Raw genomic sequence first — 23,188 nt, forward strand, 5'->3', positions numbered from 1 at the left:
TCGCTTAAAAATCCCCCTACGAACTGGAGATGGGCACACGTCTCTTTCCTGACACCGCATAACAATTTAAGATGCCTTTTATCTTTTTTCTCCCTTGAGATGGCCTTTTTTTTTTTCTTTTAATTTGTCAGGAGTGGTGAGACTCTTAAGACGGTGAGAATTTCCAGCTTGCAGACGGTAAATCTTTTCCGTGGCTAACGTCATGATAATAATAATGAGAGCGCTGGTACTAATAATGACAGCCTTTTTATGTTGGAAAATGCATAAAAATAAAGATAAACAGGGAGTGGGGAATGAAAACATGGTGAAGATCAGGGACAAGGCTCTGAGAACTCCCTGATAAAATGGAGCAATTTACAAAACATTTATGGGGGCTTTTAAGAACTGTGAATTTGTCAAGTGTTATGAAGCAGCAAGCAGCAGGCGATAGAGGGAATGTCTTTAGAAAAAAGTGCCGTGATGCTCGCCAAAAATCCGTGCAGGAGTTATTCCTAATGCTTTTCCCCCTCAGCAACATGAATGCAGATTTGGAACCTCTTTCTTTTTTGGACTGAGCAGGGTAATTTAACGAGCTGTTTAGAATTATCAAATGTCTTTGAAATTTCCAAATATTCTATTCCTGAAAATAGCACATGAAGTGGCTCAGGTATTATTCTCTCCTCCCCCAGGCACTGTCCCTACTGTGCTATTATCTGCCATGTGATTTACTTTGGCTCTGCTCTCCCCGACAGACAAGTGTCTGAACGATGTGGGGATGCGGCCAGCGCACTAACGCCCCACACTTCCTTGAGACACAGGGCAGTCATCACTCCCCCGAGTTCCTCTGGATGAAGACGATGTATGCGATTCGGACCTTGTGACTAACCAGGGGTCTCTCCACCCAGCAGTCAAAGAGAACCACATTTGCAGTTTTTCTGAGATTTGTCAGCATGGGAACGACTCAATCCAGGGAAGGTAACGGGCGTGCAAATGGAAAGCGGAGCCTGGGAATGGGAGGCTGCGCGGTTTCCTTTATTTCTGCGCCGTGGGGCTCACTCTGTAATTCAAGCAGACGTTTGTGGGGAAGGGGCTGCCCTGACCAGTCTTTGGCCCAGGGCCACCATGTTGCACAATTCCAGGGCCCGCCTTTTGCATCACGCTGCACTGGAATCTGGCCGCCTGGGGAGGTCACCCCGCCCTGCGGCATCCCAACCGCCCGGCCGCAAATCCACTCTGAATCAAAAAATCATTAGAAGCCGGAAAAGTCTGCTCTGGTTCGATTTTCGGTCTGCGCTTTGCACATGATTTGGTGTTGTATGTGCACATGTGATTTGGACTGCGGGTTGTGATGACCTACAGGGGAATCCTGTCGAGGGCCTGTCTAGGACTACACACAGCACTGCTCTGCGTTCTCCTTTCTTTCCTCTCTGGTTTTCTTATGGAAACAGAGGCTTCATCAGAGAGAAGCAGTCTGAGGTCTGTGTCGTTCTTCTAGGGGCATTATTGTCACACTGTCACTGTTATCGTATAAGAAAATGTCAATTGGGGACGAGCTCTATAGCTATTTCAGAAGTCCTTTCAAGAGGTCTCCCTTACATGGATTCTTAATCCCTCAAGATTTACAGGATTATCTCTCATTATTAAAAATGCTCCAGTCACATCCTGCCTTGACACAGCAGGTCCCTGGGGTCTGAGTGGTCACTTGTCCTGTCCCCTTGTCCAGGGTGTCAACCATTAATTGCTGCCAGGTCTCTCACTTAGCCCCACTGCTGATCCGGTGTCTCTGGATTACATCACACTGCATCAAAAATTTAGAGTCAATTTTTGATTGAAGAAATGATTATTTAGGTGTTAATCTTTGGGGATGACATTTTAATTTAACTGAGACCTTCAGAAACTTTCCAGAGTGGTCCTCCAGCGTGGCTCCGGTCAGGCCGTGCAATGTGTATGCACTGATTTTTCAGGGTCCCACAGTTCGAGAAGCTGACTCACGTTAACACATCTCACAGGAGACTGACATAGGAAACCAGAGTGCCAGTTCATTAATTTACAGTGAGTAATATAACTGTCAGGTAGACCAGATGTTCGCTTGGTCCTGACCGACACATTCTGTCCCCACAGGCAGACTGCTTGGGAAGTCAGACAATCAGAAGAGAGCCTGGGGAATGGGCAGTCAGAACAAGGTTTCATTATTCCAGCACTTGGCTATATAATACCATTCACCTGTTCAGCAGAGTGGGCGCTCAGTCCAGGGGACAGGTGACCCAGTCCCAAGATCACTGCATGATTTCTGCAAAACCTCACCTGTGTAACTGCTCTTTCCTGTGCTTCCATTTTGGACCTACTTCTTATCACGCCAAAAGTCTTCTGCCTCTCCCTTGGCAGTGTATTTACTAAGAGTGCTAGTAATTCTTGTAGACCATCAGGGCAGTCTATCTCATTGATGGGGTTGTGTGTATTAGGCTCTGATTTCTCTGTGCCCGTTGTGTAGTTGAGTCCTTGGAAAGAAACTTGGTTCGCAGGTTCTTGAAAAACACCCCTGAGCTGGCTCCCTGGTACCCTGTCACCCACGTGGGTCCGTAGTTGACTCCTGTTCGTGCCTTCTTCCTTTACCTACTTCTCGTAATTAACATGTTCACTATTCCTACGACCACAGGCTTTGTACAACCTTAAGCGTTTCCTGTGCTGCCAGTTTCTCATGCATAACATCAGAGAGCTAGCGACTTTCCTGCTTGTCAGAGGATCACGTGGCAAACAAAGCGAAGTGTGAGGGACCCCGACTTCTTCCGACTTTGCTGTTGGACTCGATCTTCATTCATGCCTCTGTTGAACCTCAGACGGATATGGCCACTTGTGTTAAAATAACTTCATCCGCAAACCCATTTCTATGCAAGTACTAAAAACCTTGGGGGCCACTAAATCTCTCCATGCAGACGCATTTGGCAGAGTCTTATCTCGATTTTGGTGGAAATGTCTTTAAGATGTGACATGGATGTCAAATGTATCTCTTGTTTGCCAACACCCTAGCGCACACAAATGTTATTTGGTTAAGAGAGTAGCCACAAAATATAAAAATATTTGCATAGTAAGTGTATGTGTGTGTGTGTGTGTGTGTGTAATGCTTCTGTGAAGACCTATCAACCAGCAGTAAATAGTTACTAACAATGTAAATCATTGTCAGCTTCATTCTCAGTAACTTATGAATTAGTTCTTCAGGCATGGAGAAGAAAGGAGTTCGATTTTGATAAATACTTGGAAAGGCAGCTCTTGTCTTCGCTTAGATTTGAGTAGGGGGCCTCTGCCTGATCTGCAGATCTCGTTTAAAACCATCCTTGCAGTGAAGACACACAGCCCTTCCCGGTGCTGGGAGGGAATGGTGGAGGATTCTGTCCCCTTCAAGGAATGCGTTTGGCAGGATGCCAGGGCTGCGTGATGGTTGAATAAAAGACCTGGCCCTCCTTCCCCCAAAGTCACCCTTCTACTTTGGAAAGCTTTGCTGAACATTAACCCAGGCGCCGTCTCCCCAGAGCATTGCCGACAAGCCTGTTTTGGTCCATCTCACGTTCAGTGGGAGTCCACCCACGGCACCACTCACCTGAATACCAGCTTTCACAGAAATTACACCAGGACGTAAATAATTAGACATGCTAACAACCACGAAAAGTACTGACGAGGTTGTTCAGACCCCTAATTGGAAGCTGGAACAAGAGCTGTTCCTCTATAATTAGCATATCACACTGCAACGCTAAACCAGTCTTCAGATACCTGGTTGCTTTCACCTTGCTGTCTGGATCCCATCGCGGAATGGAAGGGAGCTCCTGGCCTGCCGTGGGTGAACGGAATGTGCGGTGCAGTGTTTCCTGAGCGTGATGTAGCTGCAACTCTCCTTAATTAAAAAGACAGCTGTTACCCTAAAAAAAGCACAATTCACTTAATGACAGATATTTTAAACGTGTATGCTAATTTCAGGTTTTTCGTTTCATCCCCAGGAAGGCTACGTGCGGATGGGTTACCGCTGTAACGCGACGTGTGAGATGAGCTTATTTCTGAGCGAGGGAGAGCGCGGGGTTGGGGAACCTTTCTCCCAGGACCAGACACGTGCCTGAAGGGCCTGGGACCGGTCCCGGAGAGCGTGACGGATCGCTTCCCCGCCGTGGTACAAACCCGTCCCTCCAGGAACAGCCGAGTCCTCTTCTCCACCATGGAGAACCATCCAAGTCTTTTTTGACGTCCATGACATGAAATAGTGAAAACAGTGCGGAAAGATGCTGTCTTGTACCTAATGACCTTGTGCTGAGAGGGGAACAGAAACAGCTCATTAGAGTGATTTAATGTGGTATTTTGTTAAAACTAAATCAAAATAACCTATGCAATGTGGCTGAGATGCACCGGGACTCGAAACACACAGGACTGCGCTTTATCTCTTTGTTTTCATTTTGCAGCTAAATGGAATTCTAAATTTGAAATACTACAGAACAAGATGCTTTCCAAATTAAAAAAAAAATTTTTTTTTCCTAAACAGGCTCACAGTCTTGAGATAGCTGCAAATTGGAAAGTAAACAAGATGTGTATTTGAAGCTGCAGCACAAACAGAATGAAAAAGATAGAGAGAAAGGAAGGAAGGAAGGAAGGGAGAAAGAAAGAAAGAAAGAAGAAAGAAAGGAAGAAAAAGAAAAAGGTACATATAAATATATGCATGAAATGGGGGTGAGGAGAGGAGGGTTATTTCAGAAGTAATACCCAGAAAAGTAGTTCAGTAATTCTCACAAACTCAAATTAGCTGGGTCTTCAGCGAGGTTATCCATGTTTGCTGTAGGAAGATATTTCAGTGTGCTGCTTCCCCCAGCTCTTCAGAAGGAAAACGCTTAGAGCTGCACTTGCAATTTGCCAGTAGGGAAATCCTTGATCTTTACCCCTATTGAGATTGTCAAAAGATACCAAAAGCTGGAATCCGTGCTGTAGGAAGTTAATGTTTTCTGGAAATTGCGGCAATACAAAAAGCAACCTCTCCGGCCCTCCTTTCAATAGTTTTTGAGAGGATTCTGAAACTCTCCGTGGGTGGAAAGGAATCGACTCCACCGACTCTATTTTAAATCTCTGTTCCAAATTCTCTCTCCTGTTTGTGTGAACACTTGGGTGGAACCGCGCTCTATTTATTTATTTAACCTGAGCTCCAGCGGACAACTCCAGGTGAGTAAGGGGGTCACCGCACTCGCCCCCAGGAGAGCAGATATTTCTGATTTGCTCTGGGGGATCCTGGAGGTTGTTGATTCTGTTAGAGTAGGCAGGTAGTTAGTTTTTAACAGGATGCCTGGAGTCCAGCAAAGGGGAGTCATGGCCAGCTATGGGGGGGGGGGTGGCAGTTAGTTAGAGGCCTGTCCTGGCAGCATTCCAAAACAAAGTCACGAGAAGCCGGATCAAACCAGACAGGCCCAAGACAAAGAAGGCCAGAAACCCAGAAAAGTCAGGCAGAAAAGGCTCCAAACTCTGCTCCCCAGAAATCCCTCCCCAAGTCATAAATGTTCTACCCCCTTGTTAACCACCATCAATGAACGATAGAGACCCAGCCCTGGGTGCACAGCGGTCCTTTGAATGGCCTGCTGTCAGGTCTGGAGAGCGTACTTGCACTTGTACTTGTGCTTTCATAAGCTTTGCTTCTTGCACCACTCAACACTCTGTCTGATCTGTCCTCCATTCTTTCTTTCGAAGAGACCGAGAGAGAGCCTCATGGCCCGTGTCCTTGGGACGGGTGGGGTGGAGGCCTTGGGGCCTGGGGGTCTCCCTGGTCTGCCCAGCAACGATCCAATTCTGTCAAAAATATAATCCAAAACTGTGTTGAATAGGGTGCTTTTCATGGAGTGCCAAGCCATGGATGTTACTGTGGAATGGAGCTCAACCAATTTCCAATGCTCTGCTGGTGCCTGGGTTTCAATCAAGCATTGTTAATGTGAGTTATTTTTACTATTAATTAACTATTATAGTGAGTCTTCAACACCTGGAAAACCAGGAGAGAAGCATTCTGTAAGAAAGCTTCATATATTTGTGTATGTTAAAAAAACAAAAACAAAAACAAAAAAAGAATCCCATCTTTCTGCTGACATTTTTCCCACAACAGTTAAATTTCCTTTGGGGAAGATGTACTGCAAAATAAAATAAAACAACAACAACAATCCTTATTTTTCTCTAAACTTAAGTTTCCTTCACACGTCTATAAAAAAAGCTGTACTAAAACTTGATGAATACATTGAAGACCAGGTTTAAAGACATTTTCCAGTTGCCAGTATGAATAAAATGAGACCAGTATGAGAAATGTGTCTAACTGCATGTCTCTGACTCCCTCCACGCATGTGGACCACAGAATTCCTGGTGACTGGTTCTCTAAGAGTGGAGACGTGAGCCACCGTGGGGAGTGACCCACTCGGTGCCGTTAAGGACCAGGTCAAGGCTGTGTCTGGGCATGGATGTCTCATTTAGGTGGGACTCCTGACCACCCGAGGATGCAGGTAAAAGAAAGTCTGAAAACTTCCGAGGGATCACTGGAAATCTGCCCCTTGGGAGTTCAGGTTAAATTGACCATTTGTTTAATGCGTCAACTACTACACATTTAGCTTACAACAGTTTGATCATGGAGAGGAGCTGTGGCTGCCATGGGGAGTCATCTTCCCACCGTTTGCGGGCTACATCAGAATTACCTTGTCACCTGGGCACAAGAGGAGCTTCTAGACCCTACCCCAGAGCCCAGAGCTTTGCATCTTTATGTGATCTCTGGATAATGCCTGAGTACCCTAAAGTTTGAAGACTGAACTACTCACGGCAGACTTTGAGCAGAAGAATCAGTCAGTGGAATTCTGGAGGGAGGGATGACCCAGAGCCACTGGGAGATTTTATAAAGACACAAAGGGAGGGGGGGAGGGTAGAAACAAGGTGGGCATCCTTGAATAAAGCAAATGGGCTGCACTGTGGAGAATTTGTGTTGAGGTAAGAGAAGGGAGGTTTTAACACATTTAATAACTTGAAAGACGAGTGCTAAGGAAGTGCCATGAAGTGAGCATCATTCAACAAGTCGTTTTCAAGTCCACAGAGCAGCAAAAGTCTGAACACAGTGAGTACTTCCTTGGGCCTGATGTGTCACAGTCTCCCTTATCAAGATACTGCTCACAGTGTCCCCACCAGCAAGGACCTTTTCACCCATTTCAAACCACGAGTGCTTCTCATGGCATGGAACATAGGCCCCAGCCATGAACATCCTCTGACCTTTCGAGAGGTTCCTCAGCACCTCCCCAGGTTCCCAGAACTGGCACGAAGACCCCCAACCGGCCAGGACACAGAGCCACATGGTTGGATGGAAAACTTGGATGGGCCAGAGAGGTACTTTCAGATAGGACACTTGGCCATAGGAGGGCTGGACAATGGCAGAATGAGAGCTGTCTTGTTATAAAAGTCAGCAGACTACTTCACGGGGGAGGGCCATGGAGCCCAGAGCCCCCCTGTTCCAGGCTTCATTCTCTTTCAGGAGCCTCCCTCCCTTCTGATCCTCGTCTCTCCCCCGGCCCCCACCCAGCCCCAGAGGCAGGTCCCACAAGCAGAAGCTGACTCCGTGGGAAGGTAACTTGGAAATATTTCTCCTCCTTTCCGAATCTTTCTGCTGGTTGAGGGACATTCAGTGATGATACCCAGGGTCCAACCACCAGCTGGTTCTAGTGTCTTCAGAAGTTCAGTGACAAATTGGAAGTCAAATGTAACCCTCCTGAAGTCGGGCTCCTTTGTGATTTCTTCCTCGAAGAAAAGCCTTCCAGGCAGAATGCACAAATGGCAATGACTTTCTACCTCCTCCCTGCCTGCACAGGGGCTCTACGTCATCTGCAACACCCCAGCATTTTGCCGGGTTCTTGAAAGCTGCGTGGGACTCCTCGTGGGTTGTTCTCTGGGGCAGGAGCAAGGGCATGCGGTGTGGCCTCGGTCCCACCCTCTGTCTGATGTTCCCATCACCGGTGTGGGAAGCTTTCTAAAATACTACATGTTTGGATTAGGTTCATCTCTTTGTAGCTGTAGGTATTTTAAGTGGGGATTTCTCCCCAAGGAAACAGTTTTGAGAAGCTTACTTTAAGTTCTATAATTGTAAAGCAGCTTATGATGAAGAATATCCAAGTGCCTGGGTATCCACGGCTGGAAACATTAGTTCCCATAAGTCAAACACACCCGCGTGGCCACCGGCAGCAAGGGCGCATCTCTGCGGGACTGAAGCTCTTTGTCCAGATCATCCTTCATCCCACTGTGTCCCGTCCCGAAAGCTACTCTTTCTGCCCCACCCATGCCTAGTGAAATTTTTCAGAAGCCCAGAATCTTGCGTATGATCAGAACCTCAAGCCTTCAGGTAATTTTTTCTTCCTGGTTAATATCTTGAGCAAAAAAGAATTTCTTCGCTGTCTCTGGTTGCCTGGTCATGAGAACCCAAAGTCGGGAACGTGACTACTCCCCTGCCCTGCTTTCTCTGGGGACTGGATTTCCATGCACTTACTTTTTAGATAGTTGGCTGTTTCCCATTTGTTAATGACATTTGTTGCCGTCATTGGAATGGTCAGACTAATTTCTGTGTGGTTTATTAAAGGTTCAGCAATCCTGTTTGAATAAATTAAAATGGAGAATGTTCTCTCAATGCCAGGCTCATTCTCAACTCATAACCTCAATATGTGCCTTGAAAATCTGAAATTCATTTAACTTTCCTTAAAAAAAAAAGACCATCTTGAACATCACTTTTTAACAATATCTTAAAAGTCAATTTTAAAATGATGGAAACAAAACAAAATGAAATACATTTCTGTGAAATGGTGTTTGATGGTATGCGCTTTAGAGAATCTACGAGACCTTAAATAGCATTGTCAAAAAACACACACTAACATTTTCTTAGTTTCTGACTTCAGATCATAATGTTCTAATTTCACATCACCATGTTGAAATTAAGGCTATAAACATTGTTAATTATGATTTCATGTCAAGTTCACACACATTAATTTGGTGGTTGATGTCATTTCTGGTCTATGGCACACATTTGTGTCTAGAAGAGTTTCCAGATTCATATTTATCTTTATCTTGGAACGTGAGATTAGACAACTCACTATGCTGATGAATAGGACAGACATGTCGGTCATACTGGACTGTTTCTGTGTCTCATTGTTCCTATTAGAGCCCTATTTAATCTTCCTCTGCCGTATTGCTGAAGGAACATGATGCAAGGCTCAGTGCCATTAGGCAAGGACAGGAGACAGCTGGTGAATAGTTTCTGTGGGTTCCTGACCTGTTGCTAAATAATGACAACCATCCTGATAATATTAACTTCTGCTACTTCTTAAGTGATTAAGAATGAGAGACAGGATGGGAAGTGTTTTACACGCATTACCTTGTTTAACTATTGTAACAACCAGATGAGGAAAGAAATAATATTTTTCCCTTTGAGACCGAAGATAAGGAACTAACGTGCACCTGGGTGGCTCAGCCGGTTAAGCATCCAACTCTTCGTTCCAGCTCAGGTCGTGATCGCAGGGTCACGTGATCTAGCCCTGTGTTGGGGGCTGTGCTCAGGGTGGAATCTTAGGACTCTCTCTCTTCCTCTGCCTTTGCCCCTCCTCCCACTCATGAGCATGTTCTCTTTCTCTCCCTCTTTCTCAAACAAACAAACAAACAAATAGATAAAATCTTTTAAAAAAAGAACTTAATGAATCAGAATGTAAGTTCAATAAAAGCAGGTATTTTGGTCTGTTTATTGACTACTGATCTCTAGGGCTGGGCACGTGGTGGACACGCAATAACCAGAGAGTTGTTCAGTGATGAATGAGTGCACGCACACCAAGCCACACTAGCAGGTGGATGTCAATTTCTGGTCATCCGATTGGAAATCCTGGAGCTGGGGTACGCGCTTTGTCCTGGTTAGAGCCAGAAGACTATCTGCTATTTTCCCCAATGGCACTCTGCCTCTTTCGAACCTTGGTCTGAGAGCATTAATGACTGACTCGTGATTTTCTTCTCTGAGGTCAGTAATCATTTTCCTCTCCTCTAATTCCACTAAGACCAGGGTCATGTGAAGACTTCAGAAAACTGAGTGCAATTATTATCCTTGGTATTTATTGACCATCTATTATGAAGCAGACCCATGCTGTGACTTCATTATGCACAGAAGGTGATTTCTTTAATCTCCAACAATTTGATCTCCTTGCCGCTATTCTGAGACCAGCGTGAAAAGGTTAGGAAACTGCTGGTGGAGAGAGGGAGCCTTCAGAGCTCGCAGTCAACATTAAGCTTTTGGTCTTGGTCCCTCAATGTATTCCCTTCCAGTGCAGAGCACTACCTGCCCAAGTGGTCAATTTTGGCTCTACATCCCTATTTTGGTATGTTCTGATGATATCGTTTTGTCTGAACTTTATTTCCTAGTTTAGGAAACAGTGGGTGTGACTTCCATCTGGGTGCTCCTTTTCAAAGCCCGTTCTGCTCTCCAAAAAAAGGATGTGGAAACCACATCTGTGTAAGTAATTGCTCCCAATGTTATTAAAACTAAAATTTAACAGAAAATACTGAACTAGAAAAATAACAATAATGATGACTAAAAATAGAGTGATTTCTTGTGGCTCAGTACCGTTCTAGTTGCTTTGCAAGTGACTAGATCCAATGACCTTAAGAGAAAGGCCCTATTGTGTATGTGGATAAGGGGGCTTCAGTGATTACCAGAAGGTCACGTGGCTGGTCAGTGGCAGAGGAGGGGTTTGAACCAGTGTGCCTGACTCCAGAGGTCCTGATGTTCAGGTCTGCAAGGGTTTTCTGCCTTCTAACCACTTTACAATACAATACAATAATGGTGGGAGTCATGCCAGTAGACAGGTAGCTCACGAACGCATGAAGGGTATCCCGGACTCCAGGAGTTTCCAGGCCTCTTTACACATAGGTCAGAAGTCCATTTCCTCCTGTGATGATTAATTTTATGCATTAGGCTGCCTGGGTTACAGGCTGCCCAGATTTTTTGTTAAACCTAACTTTGGGGTGTGCCTGTGTTCACGTGTCTCCGGAAGATTAGCCTTTGAATCAGTGGACTCAAAAAGTGCTTTGCCCTCCCGTGTGGATGGGCCTCTTCCGATCACCTGAGGGCCCGAACAGGACGACAAGGGGAAGAAGGGGGTATCCATGCTGCCTGGCTGTGAGCTCGAACCTCAGTCTTCTGCCTTTGGCCTGGAACTTACATCAACTGTTCTCAGAGCTTCAGATTCAGACTTGAATTTACACCACTGACTCTGCTAAGTTCCCAGCTTGCAGAGGGCAGGTCATGGGACTTCTCAGTCTCCACAATCATGACAGTCCATTCCCTATAATAAATCCCTACAATGAATCTTGACATCTGTCTATGTATCCCTATAACAAATCTCAATATCTATTGGTCTATCTGTAATTATCGGATATGTACATTCTATTGCATTTCTCTGGAGAACATAATAATCCCCCCTCAACACATACACCTTTCCTTCCTTTCTTCCTTCCTCACCTCCAGGTACTGTTACAGGCTTCAGCCAGACAGAGACAAGATGACTCAGATGGCCAGATGACAAGATGGTCCTGAAGACCATCAAGTCTAAAAAATAAGTCTGTACTAATAGATATGGCTGCGATAGTCATCGGTAGGTAGTATTCTTAGAGCAAGTGATGGAGACTCCACTTGTATCATATGTCACACTAACTTTTATCCTGGAAATAGAGCCTCCACATGGGGGTTACCTATCCCTTCTCATTCATATATTCCCTTGGGGTCTGCTAGGAACCTACATTACCTTCCCTGGCCCCTCCAACTGCACTTGGTGGGCTCAGGGATGGACACCTGCTTTCTCCAGGATTTTAAAACCAGGGCTAAGGAAGTTAGTCATTTCCATTCTTGTGTGGCAGCAGATGAAAGAGTTTTCAGAACTCGACAGAGTTCACAGTTACCAGCATTTATGTTTTCTGTCATGGGAACCAGACAGGTCAAAGCATTTGCAAAAAAAAAAAAAAAAAAAAAAAAAAGAGCAACATAGATGGCAGAGGTGAACAGACCTGCCAGGCGTTTTGGTGGCATTTGAGCCGCTGGTTGAAAGTGTACCTGATGCTCAACCAGATTTAACCCTTGGCTCCCATCTCGACCTCCCACTGCAAGCCCTGACAGTGAACTCCCATTCCGGTGTATTTTAGCGTGGCTTCTGTGCCTTAACCCAAAGAGTTCTCCTTCTGCCAAGATTAACCTTTCTATAACAGAAAATCCCTTGTTCTTACTTCAGATTATTTGGCTCCCAAGAATGAAATGATCAATAAGTCCCATATTTACTACGCTCTTTACAGCCGGTAACTAGAAGCCGTATTCTAGCTCAGGCACACCTCCTTCTGAGCACCTTTGAGATCTAGTTCTACAGTGACAAAATCCGATGGATCAGGAGGAAAGGCAAGATGATTGTCAGGGATGCAATTTCACAGGGATGTAATTTCTCTTCTGGGTGTAGAAAAAGGTTAGGAAGAGACTCTGGCAGCTCAAATTTAGGATTGCTAGCGACAGATGAATATACATTGATATCTTTTTCACCATTTCTGAAAGAATATGGACCGTTCCAATATTCCATTTACTAGAAGTGTTTAACATTTCCCACGCACTGATTTAAATATTTATACAAATTCTCTTCTACACACCATCACCAAATTACGATATTTATAGGTAAAAGATGGCTCGAATTGCTTTTTGAAGGAGTACATTAATTTAATCTTGAATGTGCAGTTACAATTCACCACTTTCTAGAGCAAAAATTGAAAGTATAATAAAAAGATACATTTTAATTATAACTCAAAAAAGCCTGGTGATGGCAATGCTTGATAATTATTCAAGTCTATTTTGGAGATATACAAGTACAAGCCATGCAAACATATTTAAACACATCTTTCCTACTATATATAAGATGTTAAGTAGTTTGCAGTATGTAAACACCATTAACCACAGTGTATTCAGTATAATTAGGCTACAGAAGCTAACATTTAGCAGAATATCTTAATTTATGCTTGAGAAAGGAAAGATGAAAACAGAAATCAGAAGAACACCAGATTTCTTCCCATTCTCTTTGCAATAGATGTCAATATTTGTCAATGCACAACCCAGATCACAGAAATCAGGAGGTGCTGCCCCAGGGTCCTGGGAATCGGGGAAGCTGCAGGCAGGGTGATTGGGGTGGGGGTGAGGGAGGCCAGCCTCTCTCCAGGACTTTCCACCCAGGGGCCGGGCGCAGGCATGGTGTAAGTTAAAGTTCAGCCCATCCAAATAAGTTGTAAGCCTTTTTATCTCTCTTTCTGTCCCCGCCTTGGCCTCTTCCTTGTTTTCTTTTTCTTTTGAAGTTCTGTAGTGTTCGATTAGAATCCCAAAATCAAGAAACTCCTGGCACATTTGGTCATTTTCCATAGATTCCATGTCCGTGGGGCAGTTGTGTGCTTCTGTGACCATGATGGGTTCTGCAGAAAGGCCAGGCTGGAAGGCAGGTGCTGCTCTAGACATAATCATCCAATGCAAGCCCTGGGGATGAACACGTCGGCTATTAGGGATAGATCGGGTGGGGTCTGCCACTCCAGCCGACGTGCCTTCTCGTCTCTGTCAGTGTCACTGGGTGTAACCACGAAGGCAAGTCTTTATTTGTCATAATTAAGGAGGCTGCAGTGTTTCATTTAACAAATTATAGACACTGGGGCAGCAGTCTCTCTCCCTGACCCAGAACACCAATTAGCCTGGTTATGCGTCCTCCTGTTGATTAAGAACCTAATTCCCCCTTGGTTCCTAGAGGTTATGCGGGGCTTATGGACCATGCCATCTGAGACGTGTTCAGCGGACGGCCCAACAATTCCGTCACATCTGTGATTTAATGGGTGTTTGAAACTTAACTTCTGTAGGGTTTAACTAAAGCCACACTAAGTCTGTTTTATTCATTAGGTTAACTCCAGAACCTGTTTGTTAAATTCATTTTTGTGTGATCATGGCCAGACTTAAACTTGGGATTAATGTGAAATAAACATTTTTTTTGACAGTAAGGATATTTTTCAGTCTATATTATCAAAATTTTTCCCTAGTAGGGTAGCATTTTATGTGTCTCTTGAGTGTCCTACAAACTCCCACTCTTAATGGTGTGTTCATGGTGAAATTGATGTGTTACTGCATTGGTACTCCATGTGCTATTATAATGTTTTAGGGCTGTAAAACATTTTTGAGCTGGTGTGTGTGTGCGTGTGTGTAGGGGGCTGGGTAGGGGAGGAGCACTTAAGTCTAACTAGGGTAATATAGCACTACTAATTATATTGGTCTAATTAATCTAATTAAATTGCAGCTAGATATAATTTTGTACATGCCATTTGTCTACATTAACATTATGTAAACCTATTCTGCCTGTCCATGCATTTTATATGCAGTATTTTCTTTAGCACCTCAAGGACTCTGGGTATTAGAGCAGGGTAGAATTCATTTCAACAGCTTAGTAAAACAGAATATTGGATGGCTAGGAGGAATTGGAAGATGGGCAACAAAAGAGAGTGCACTTTCTGTTATAGCAAAAGATTTCAGAAATGTGAAAGTGCAGGTATTTGCAGGAGGAAGACTTCAGTTTCTCTCTCTCTCTCTCTCTTTTTTTTTTTTTTCTTTTTTTTGCCGGTCTCCTTCAGGCTTGCTGTGTCTGTTGGGATAATCTTGAGTTTCATTGTTGATGGAAAGTATAGCATTTGTAGGGTGGCTAGGACACAAAAGATTTGGCGTATTTGAGATGTCTATGGGTATAACAGCACAGGCCGGGTAGTAACAGCTTCCTCATCTCACAGACAATGATACTGAAGCACGGATCACGCGCACCACTTGCCAAAGTCTGGGCTGCTGGGAAGTCAGAGACCTGCACTTTGGATCCAGGCAGTCTGACTTCAAGACCAAAATTTGAACTTTTAAACACAAAGCTAAGTAGTCTCAAACAAAGTAAAACCTGTTCTGGAAATCCTGAACACCAGAGCAATGAGACATGCTGCAAACTTTCTTTAAATAGATAGATTCCAGCAGAAAATAAGTCGATATGTTTGTGCCTCTGAGAAGTGACCTGGCCTGAAAACTTAAAAGACTGATTTATGGTGGGAGAGGAGAGTCCATGCTGCTTGGGTGAGGGAAGTTTTTGTTTTTAAATTCCTGCAACTTTACGAGCATCAAGTTGTCTCCATTCCTTATTTTAGAAGAAATGACCTGGTCATTGAACGAGTGTGGAGGAGTCGGGGGAGGTGGTTCTTAGCTGGGGAGGCCGTGAGTACGAGGCAAATACCGATGTTTGAAGATTTCTGCTACATGTGGGGCAGATGAAACAGAGAACAAAGGGTAGCGAGCACGGCCTTGAACACCAGCTCCTGAAGGAGTGGAGTCACCTCAGAGGGAGCTAAGGGCGGTTCGGAACTCCACAATCCACCTAGGGAGGAGAAGCGAAGGAAGAGGTCAGGCTGTAAAGAGACGGTATTTCATTTAAAGTCTCATTTTCTTTGCTGATTGATGACATTCCTAGGAATTTGAAGGGCTGAGCTCTCACAGAGCTATAATGAGCAGAGGGGTTGGCAGGGGTGTGCAATGTGGCTCCTGCTGTGTGACCACCACCCCAAACCCAGTGCTGATGGAAACGACCAGGTGCTCACCAGCTCTGAGTCTGTGCTGGGCTCAGACTCCCCGGGCTGGGCTCGCTGGGGCACACTAGGTGAGTTGGTGAACCTGGTGGAGGCTGGAAGGGTCTGAGGGCTTCCCTCCCATGTGTGGTGGACGGGATGACGGGTCCCAGGCCTTTCCTCGCCCAGCAGGCTCGCCCCAGCTTGCTCTGTGCTGGCGGACTCTTGAGCTAGGCTTGACAATGACCTGTCTCTTCTGCCACGTTCTATCCATCAAAACACAGCATTGGGTGAAGTGATTTATTGACTTCTGTGACCCTAACACAGAATGCACGTTCCTTCCCTTTGCCCATGGAGTAGTTACCCAAATTGTCAAGTTTTGAAATCACAAGAAAATCTCAGTAAATTTCAAAGGACTGGAAGAGATATACTGATAAAGGTAAACAAATGTTCATTGTGTTAAATATTAATAATAACTAAGAGAAGGTTCAAAGAGCACAAGAGTCCTCAGTTCCCCTCTTCATGTGAGAACAGGTGTGACTTTAACCATTTGAAGAGAAACGCAAATTAAAACTATGTGGGAGAATCATTTCTCTCCCATCTCATTGGCAAAATAATCCCTAGCTCGAGAATATACTGTGAATGAGGCTGTGGAAACAGTTTCATGCATGTGGAATTCACAGAGACAAGTCTAATCTGAGGGTACACCACAAATATGAGGGAACTTAAATGCAGGAGTTTATGAAGTATCAGAGGCATCAAAATATTGGTAAATACAAAATATCAGAAGCAACCCTGATGTCCAGAGATAGGGCTGAATCAGTAAATTATGAAGTTTACCGCATGATTAGGTAGCTTGAGGGGAACGAGGAAGGTCTGTGGATCCGATCTGGACACAGGCAGGCGGTGGCAAAGGTGAAGTGTTCAGCGATGAGGACGTCCTCCTGCATTTCGTGTAAGGCAGCAGTGAAAACAAGATGGGGGTGCAGATGAGCCCTTTTAATCTAATTTTGTTTTATGAATTCTTTAATACTTAGAATATAAATTAAAAAGAGAAATGAAACAAAGTTAAATAGAAAAGAAATTGTTACAAATGAAAGTAGCTGCATATTCAATTAGGATTTCAAGTGGCTTTTTAACAAATAACTCCACTGTACAATCTTATTGAAAAATATCCTTTTTTTTTAGTTAACATACAGTACAATATTGGTTTCTGGGGTAGAATTCAGTGATTCATCACTTACATACAAATATTATTAAAAATGAAATAACTGTCAACTATTCTCAATGTTGACTCAGTAATTTTATTGGTAGTAACAGTGTTGGGACAGTGAATTTTAAACTCATTTACATATATTGAATAATAAAGCCATTTATCCATATTATGAGTTATATATATTATATACCATGATTTACACACATATATATATATATATATAATCTATCTATACATCTATCCATCCCTATGCCCTCCCACTGATTAGACCCATGAGAACTGATACCTCAGTGGCAATGAGCACCTCTTGGACTCAGATTATGTTTATTGGCACCATTCTCTATGGAAAGGAACCAGGGTTCCTTAAAGAAATTATCAGCTCTGGTCTTGGTCAGGAAAAGTAGAAAATGAGCCTGGGCATTTTCTGTGCCAGAAAGCAAGTATGTGCTCACAAACTAATGAGGAAGTCATATATATATATATACACACACACATACACACACACACCACCATATATATCATATATATATGTGTGTATATATATATCACTATATTGTAATAACTGATTCAGACAAGAATCATAACTGGATGTTAATGTCACAGATGACCTCACCCCATAGATTATATTTCAATTGCAAAATGAAAAATGCACCTTGACAATGATTAAACTTTTGTCACTAAGGGAAGGCAACCTGACATCATGTGTCTTCTCAAGTGTTACAATATGAGATGTACTCAGCACTTACAAAGTATTCTTGTCAAAAATTTGGAACTTGAATCTAAGCAAGTTTTTAGATCCTGCACACTTAACAGGAAATATAGGGAACAGAGAAACACATTATAAAATACCTTTAGATAAACGTGGAACATTCCATAAGACTTTTTTCTTAAAAAAAATATATCATGCAAGAAAATAAAGAGGGAGTTGGGGGAGATCTATATTAAAAGAGATAAGGAGGCATAGCTAATTGTATGTGATACAAACATTGGTTGAAAAGTAATTCAATTTTTAAAAAAGCTTTTAAGACGTCATTGATTCACAAGAGAGAATTTGAGCATAAACCATGTATTACGTGATCACAGGGATTTTTATTAATGTATTAGGTGTGAACTGTTCCTATATTGGAATATGTTCTCATGTTTTAGGAAATACATCCTTATGTATTTATTGATGAAGCAAGATGATGCCTATAACTTATTTAGAAAAACACTTTATTAGAAAAACACAGGGATTTTTATTAATGTATTAGGTGTGAACTGTTCCTATATTGGAATATGTTCTCATGTTTTAGGAAATACATCCTTATGTATTTATTGATGAAGCAAGATGATGCCTATAACTTATTTAGAAAAACACTTTATTAGAAAAAATTCAAAATGTTCATTTGTGAATTGTTGTTGAGTATATATATGCATTTTACTATTATTCCAACTCTTATGTTTTTCAAAATTTTATTATAAAAGTTGGAAAAGGGTGCCTGGGTGGCTCAGTGGGTTAAAGCCTCTGCCTTCAGCTCAGGTCATGATCCCAGGGTCCTGGGATCAAGCCCCGCATCGGGCTCTCTGCTCAGCGGGGAGCCTGCTTCCCTTCCTCTCTCTCTGCCTGCTTCTCTGCCTACTTGTGATCTCTGTCTGTCAAATAAATAAATAAAATCTTAAAAAAAAAAGTTGGAAAAGAATGGGATGCCACATAAAACTTTGTTGATGGACAAGCATTCTCAGGGAACATGAATAGTCTACTAGGAAAATAGAAATTCCTAAAGTTACCTCAGAGATAGGGAAAAAGCATAATTAGATAAATGACTGTGAAAGACCTTGATAAAATCTGTGAAGGACTCATCACTTAAATTGTTTTTGTTTGTTTTACTCCAAGGAAGGGAAAAGTGCCATGAATTATAAACTGTCAAAAAGCATCCAAATGATAGGTATGTTTCTGATGTCTTTTATAAAAAAAATTTGTAACCTAATACCAAACCTCTTCATTATAGCAAGACTAGGAAAAGAAAGAAAAACATTTTAAAAAATTCTAATAATGTAAATACAGAAATCCTAAATGAAATATTAGCAAATTAAACACACAAAGCCTAGAGATAGGGCTTAATATTAGAAAATAAATGATATAACTAATCACATTCCTATGAAAGCCTCCTCTGTTCTGGGCTGACATAACTTCTTCATATTCTGGCTTTTATATTCATCAGAGATTGAATCTATTTAAACACATTTCCTCATTTGCAAAAGGAATGTGAAAAAGTATATCCAACCCATATGATTGTTCAGAAATTAAATGAGATACACATAAAGCACTTAGTTCACCAGTGATAAACAAATACTGGCTACAGTTACTGTGTTAAAGGAGAAAACCACACAATTGTTTTGAAAAATGTCCAAAAGACATTTAGTAAATTGTAGTAACTTTGCACATTAAAATAAAGTCCTCCATGTAACCCAAGATCAGGGAGATACCAGGACAAAAGCACTATGTTCCAAACAATAGCTCTATGTACAATGTCCTTGACTCAAAAGACAAGCATTAGAAGAATGATCTGGAAAATTAATAAGAGGATTTTTAAAATCACTGCTTAATATTTTCTAGAACCTGCTATCCACTACAATAAGAAAAGAAAAATAAACAAGAGCGTGATCAGAAAGGGAAAGAAACATGTCCTGTTTTGAGATAACATGTTTGTTCTTCTATAATATCCTAGAGAACCAAGTTTGCCTCTTATAATTACATAAACCATGCTAAATTTCTGTTTTCACAAAATATAAAGTTGCATTCACCAACACATTTCCCCTGAAATATTGTTTCTCTGAAATAATAAGCAAGGTGGTGGTCAAGTTTATGGGAGACTCCCTTTATTCTGTGACTTCTTAGAGTTTCTCAGTGCATGTTAGTTTATGAAAGGTTCTTTGGAGCTTAATACATCAAGATAATTAGAAAGCTCTCAGAAATGTGTTTTTGATTATTTACTTACTTGAAAACATTTTATTTAGTGTCTACAATGTGCTACCTGCTACAGTGACTGCCCTTGTGAAGTTTATGGTGTGGCTGGAGAGACAGAAATTAGTCCCATGATGACAGAAGCAAAGCTGGAATCCCAGCCCCTGACAAGGTGGAGGAGAAGCCCAGCGGGAGACGAGGAGAGCTTCTCTGGAGTGAGAGGAGCTGGTGAGGACGGAGTGGGGAAGCATGTCACCTGGGAAGAGCTGCGCTGTGGGGAGCACGCTGAAGGGGAGGGGGAAAGACCAGAGCAAGGGGGGTGCAAGCAGAGGGACAGCTCTGAGACCGAGAGGAGAAGGGCTGCCAGCGGTTTTAGGGGAATATTGCCTCAATTCTAGAAGCAGCGAGAAGCCATTAGCCAGACTGATACCTGAGGCTGGTGGAAAAATACCTCCATTTTTAAAAGATTACTCTTCTGTTGAAAATGAACCCATAATAAGAACAAATAAAAACATGGGAGAGTAAGATAACAGTACTTAGATTAAAAAAAAAAATTAGATAAGACTGTGACTGTATGAACTGTATGAAAAATGCCAGGAAATATTGAAGACTTTTTAGGTATATTCAGAAAAAAAGAGATTTGGGTACAAATAGGTCTGTAGCTTGAAGCCAGTGACATAGAAAAAGCAGAATGTCTCTGTATCTATTTTGCCCCTGTCTTCTGTGTCAAGGAGAATAATTCTCAAACTGAAAAGGGTAAAAATAAATGTTGCTTCAAGGTAGCAGAGACCATGCCTGGTGAAAGGATTGATACAGAGCACCTAGCAACTCTGAAGACTTTTGACTTCTGGTTTATATGTTGCTGGATATCCAGAGGACTTAAAAAAAAAAAAATGCACTGTGTCTGGTCCTGCCCTTGAGCAGACCTGGAAGAGGAAGGGGGTTGGAAGCAAGAGGAGAGGCAAATGTTCTGGCTTTCGAAAAGAGTAATGAGGAAGGCAGAATTTATTCAACAAAGATTGGCGAACCTGATTTCAATCCTGAGCAAATTCCATAATACGTTTTTAAATACAAAGGAGAAGAAGATTTCATTGCAAGGAGCCACAGGAAGTTCACGAAAAACAAATGATGCCAGTTTGAATTCAGTCCCTTTGTTAAAGGAATCAGTAAGCTGAAAGGCCAGGAAGATTCAGGACAGCGCGGGCCACTCATGTCAGGAAACAATTTACGAAGACTTTGTGACCTCTGGGGTCCACAGGGGAGACTGGAGCTCTTTCCCAGAAAAACTAGCGCCATCCGGTGCTCACCGTGCAACAAAGTCTGTGTCAGAGACCGGTGAGTGTCCACAGTCCCCTTCTCCTCCTTTTCTGTTAATCCATCACCCCGACATGCTGTCTTCCGTCCCACGGGGGAGAAGCACGTTCAAGCCTCCGTCCAGTGTGCTGAGGCCATGTGACAAAGTGATGGTCAGCAGAGCACCAATGGAAGTAATGTGAGCAAATCAGTGTCACATCCTTGGTAAGTGTTTACCTTAACTTCCTCTTTCTCTTTTCCTACTGGTGAGAATACGTTCATGGTCAGGTGAACAACCAGGCAGAAGAAGCAGGCCTCTGGACGATGTCATGGAGCAGAGCTGGCCCTGCCGCTGGGCCTGCTGGCCTCACCCCTGATCTCTTCACCCAAAGAGAGAAAGCCTTTCTGTTTGTTTGATCATGGGGTCACACTGTTAAAACACCTTAGCTTATATGCCAGATAAATCATCAGCCTTGGGAACTGTCACAACACAGTTGTAAAGGTGCACACTAACACAGCCATGTTAAATAAATATGCATGTAACATATATTGATATTAACTTTCTGAAACTTACCTGACTTAAGACCACAGGACGCGTCTTGCTCACACATTTTTAAATGACTTGAGGTAGAAGTTACATCGTTAAAGCAATGCATGACGGATAACAGAAGTAGAATAGAAACATAGAGTTTAAACAATTTGGTGCAATAAGCTTAATTAAATTTATAGATCTACTCACTTTTGCAGAAACGAAGTCCTGCTCATTGGTACTAATAAAGTGTCTCACCAGCAAAGAGGGAAGGAAAGTATCTGGCAGCAGACATTTCAACGACACAAATCCTTGATACAAATCCCCAGGAAGGGCAGCTATCAGGAGGAAGGAAAAGGCCACGTGGTCTTAATTATTAGAAGAATCCTACCTAGAACTGTTGACAGATGTTGCTCAATTTGCATTGAACTTTGTATTCCAGAAGAGATATGAATGTCCTCAACAAAGGAATGGACCTTGGTATAGACTCCCAGTTCTGCATAGAATGGAGTGCCTCGAAGGAAAAGGTTTCTTCCTCTCCAAATGAGGAACCCGCGGGATGCTTCCTGGTGCTGAGGGTTGTGGTTGGTGATTCCATCAGAGATCAGGACAGTTTGCAAAGCAAGTTTATGTTATTGATTGATTCTATCTATCTATCTATCTATCTGAGAGAGAGAGAAGAGAGAGAGAGAGAGAGAGAGAATGCACAACGGGGGTTGTGGTGGGAAGGAGCAGAGGGGAAAGGGAGAGGAGGGGGAAGAATCTCAAGCAGACTCCACACATCGTGTGGAGCCTGATGTGGGGCTCAATCCCAAGACCCTGAGATCATGACCTGAGCCTAAACGAAGAGTCTGCCACTTAACCGCCTGTGCCGCTCAGGTGCCTTACAGAGCAAATTTAAACTTACATTGCAGCCCTGGGCATTGAATCATCCAGAGCAGATCAGAAGGGAATGTGGGAGAAAGTAACAGTTCCAATGGCTACAATAATCAGATAAAAGGCAAGGAACGCTTCGACTGGTGTTTGCCCAATAGGGTCATAAGCTGCATAGAGCTGTTCCAGATGTCTTTTGCTGCCTTAGAAATTTCTCCAAACCTAGTGGTTTAGAACAACTACTTTATTTCACCATGAGGGCACCCAGTGGCATTCAGTTGTTGGCTGGATTGGTCTAGCAGGTCCAAGATGACCTGGTTGTGGCTCCTGGCACCTTGTCAGAGACTGTTGGGGCCTGGGCTTGTCTAGCTCTCTCTTCACATGCTCTCTGGGCCTCTCCACTGGTCTCCCCAGTGGGGTTGTCCAATTTCTTCCCCAGCGGCTCGGGAGCTGCAGTGCTCAGTGCTCATACAGGTAGGTCCAGAACGGGCACTGTGTGGTTTCCATCTTTCTCTCCTTGCCCCACTGTATTGCAAGCTAGGTTGAATTCGGAGGGAGACAGAATAACTACTTCCAAATGAGAGGAGTGTGTCTTTCATTCACCACAGAGGTCAAGGAAAATGAACACCAAAGAAACAGTACTTAGACTGGAGTGGTTAAGGAATCCAGCGCTGACTGAGAGACTAGATTCAGGAGAGTG

The 23,188-nt window shown here is 43.1% G+C and overlaps 1 long non-coding RNA gene across 1 annotated transcript; it reads left to right on the top strand.

Annotated features, from left to right (window-relative positions):
• Window positions 1-5,012: 5,012 nt before the first annotated feature.
• LOC308354335 lies at window positions 5,013-21,306 on the top strand. Its single transcript, XR_013967855.1, has 3 exons — window positions 5,013-5,169; window positions 5,823-5,926; window positions 19,847-21,306. It is a non-coding gene; the product is annotated as an uncharacterized lncRNA (long non-coding RNA).
• Window positions 21,307-23,188: the final 1,882 nt, after the last annotated feature.

This window comes from Martes martes, assembly GCF_963455335.1.
Source record: "Martes martes genome assembly, chromosome: 13".
Lineage (NCBI taxonomy): Eukaryota > Metazoa > Chordata > Mammalia > Carnivora > Mustelidae > Martes > Martes martes.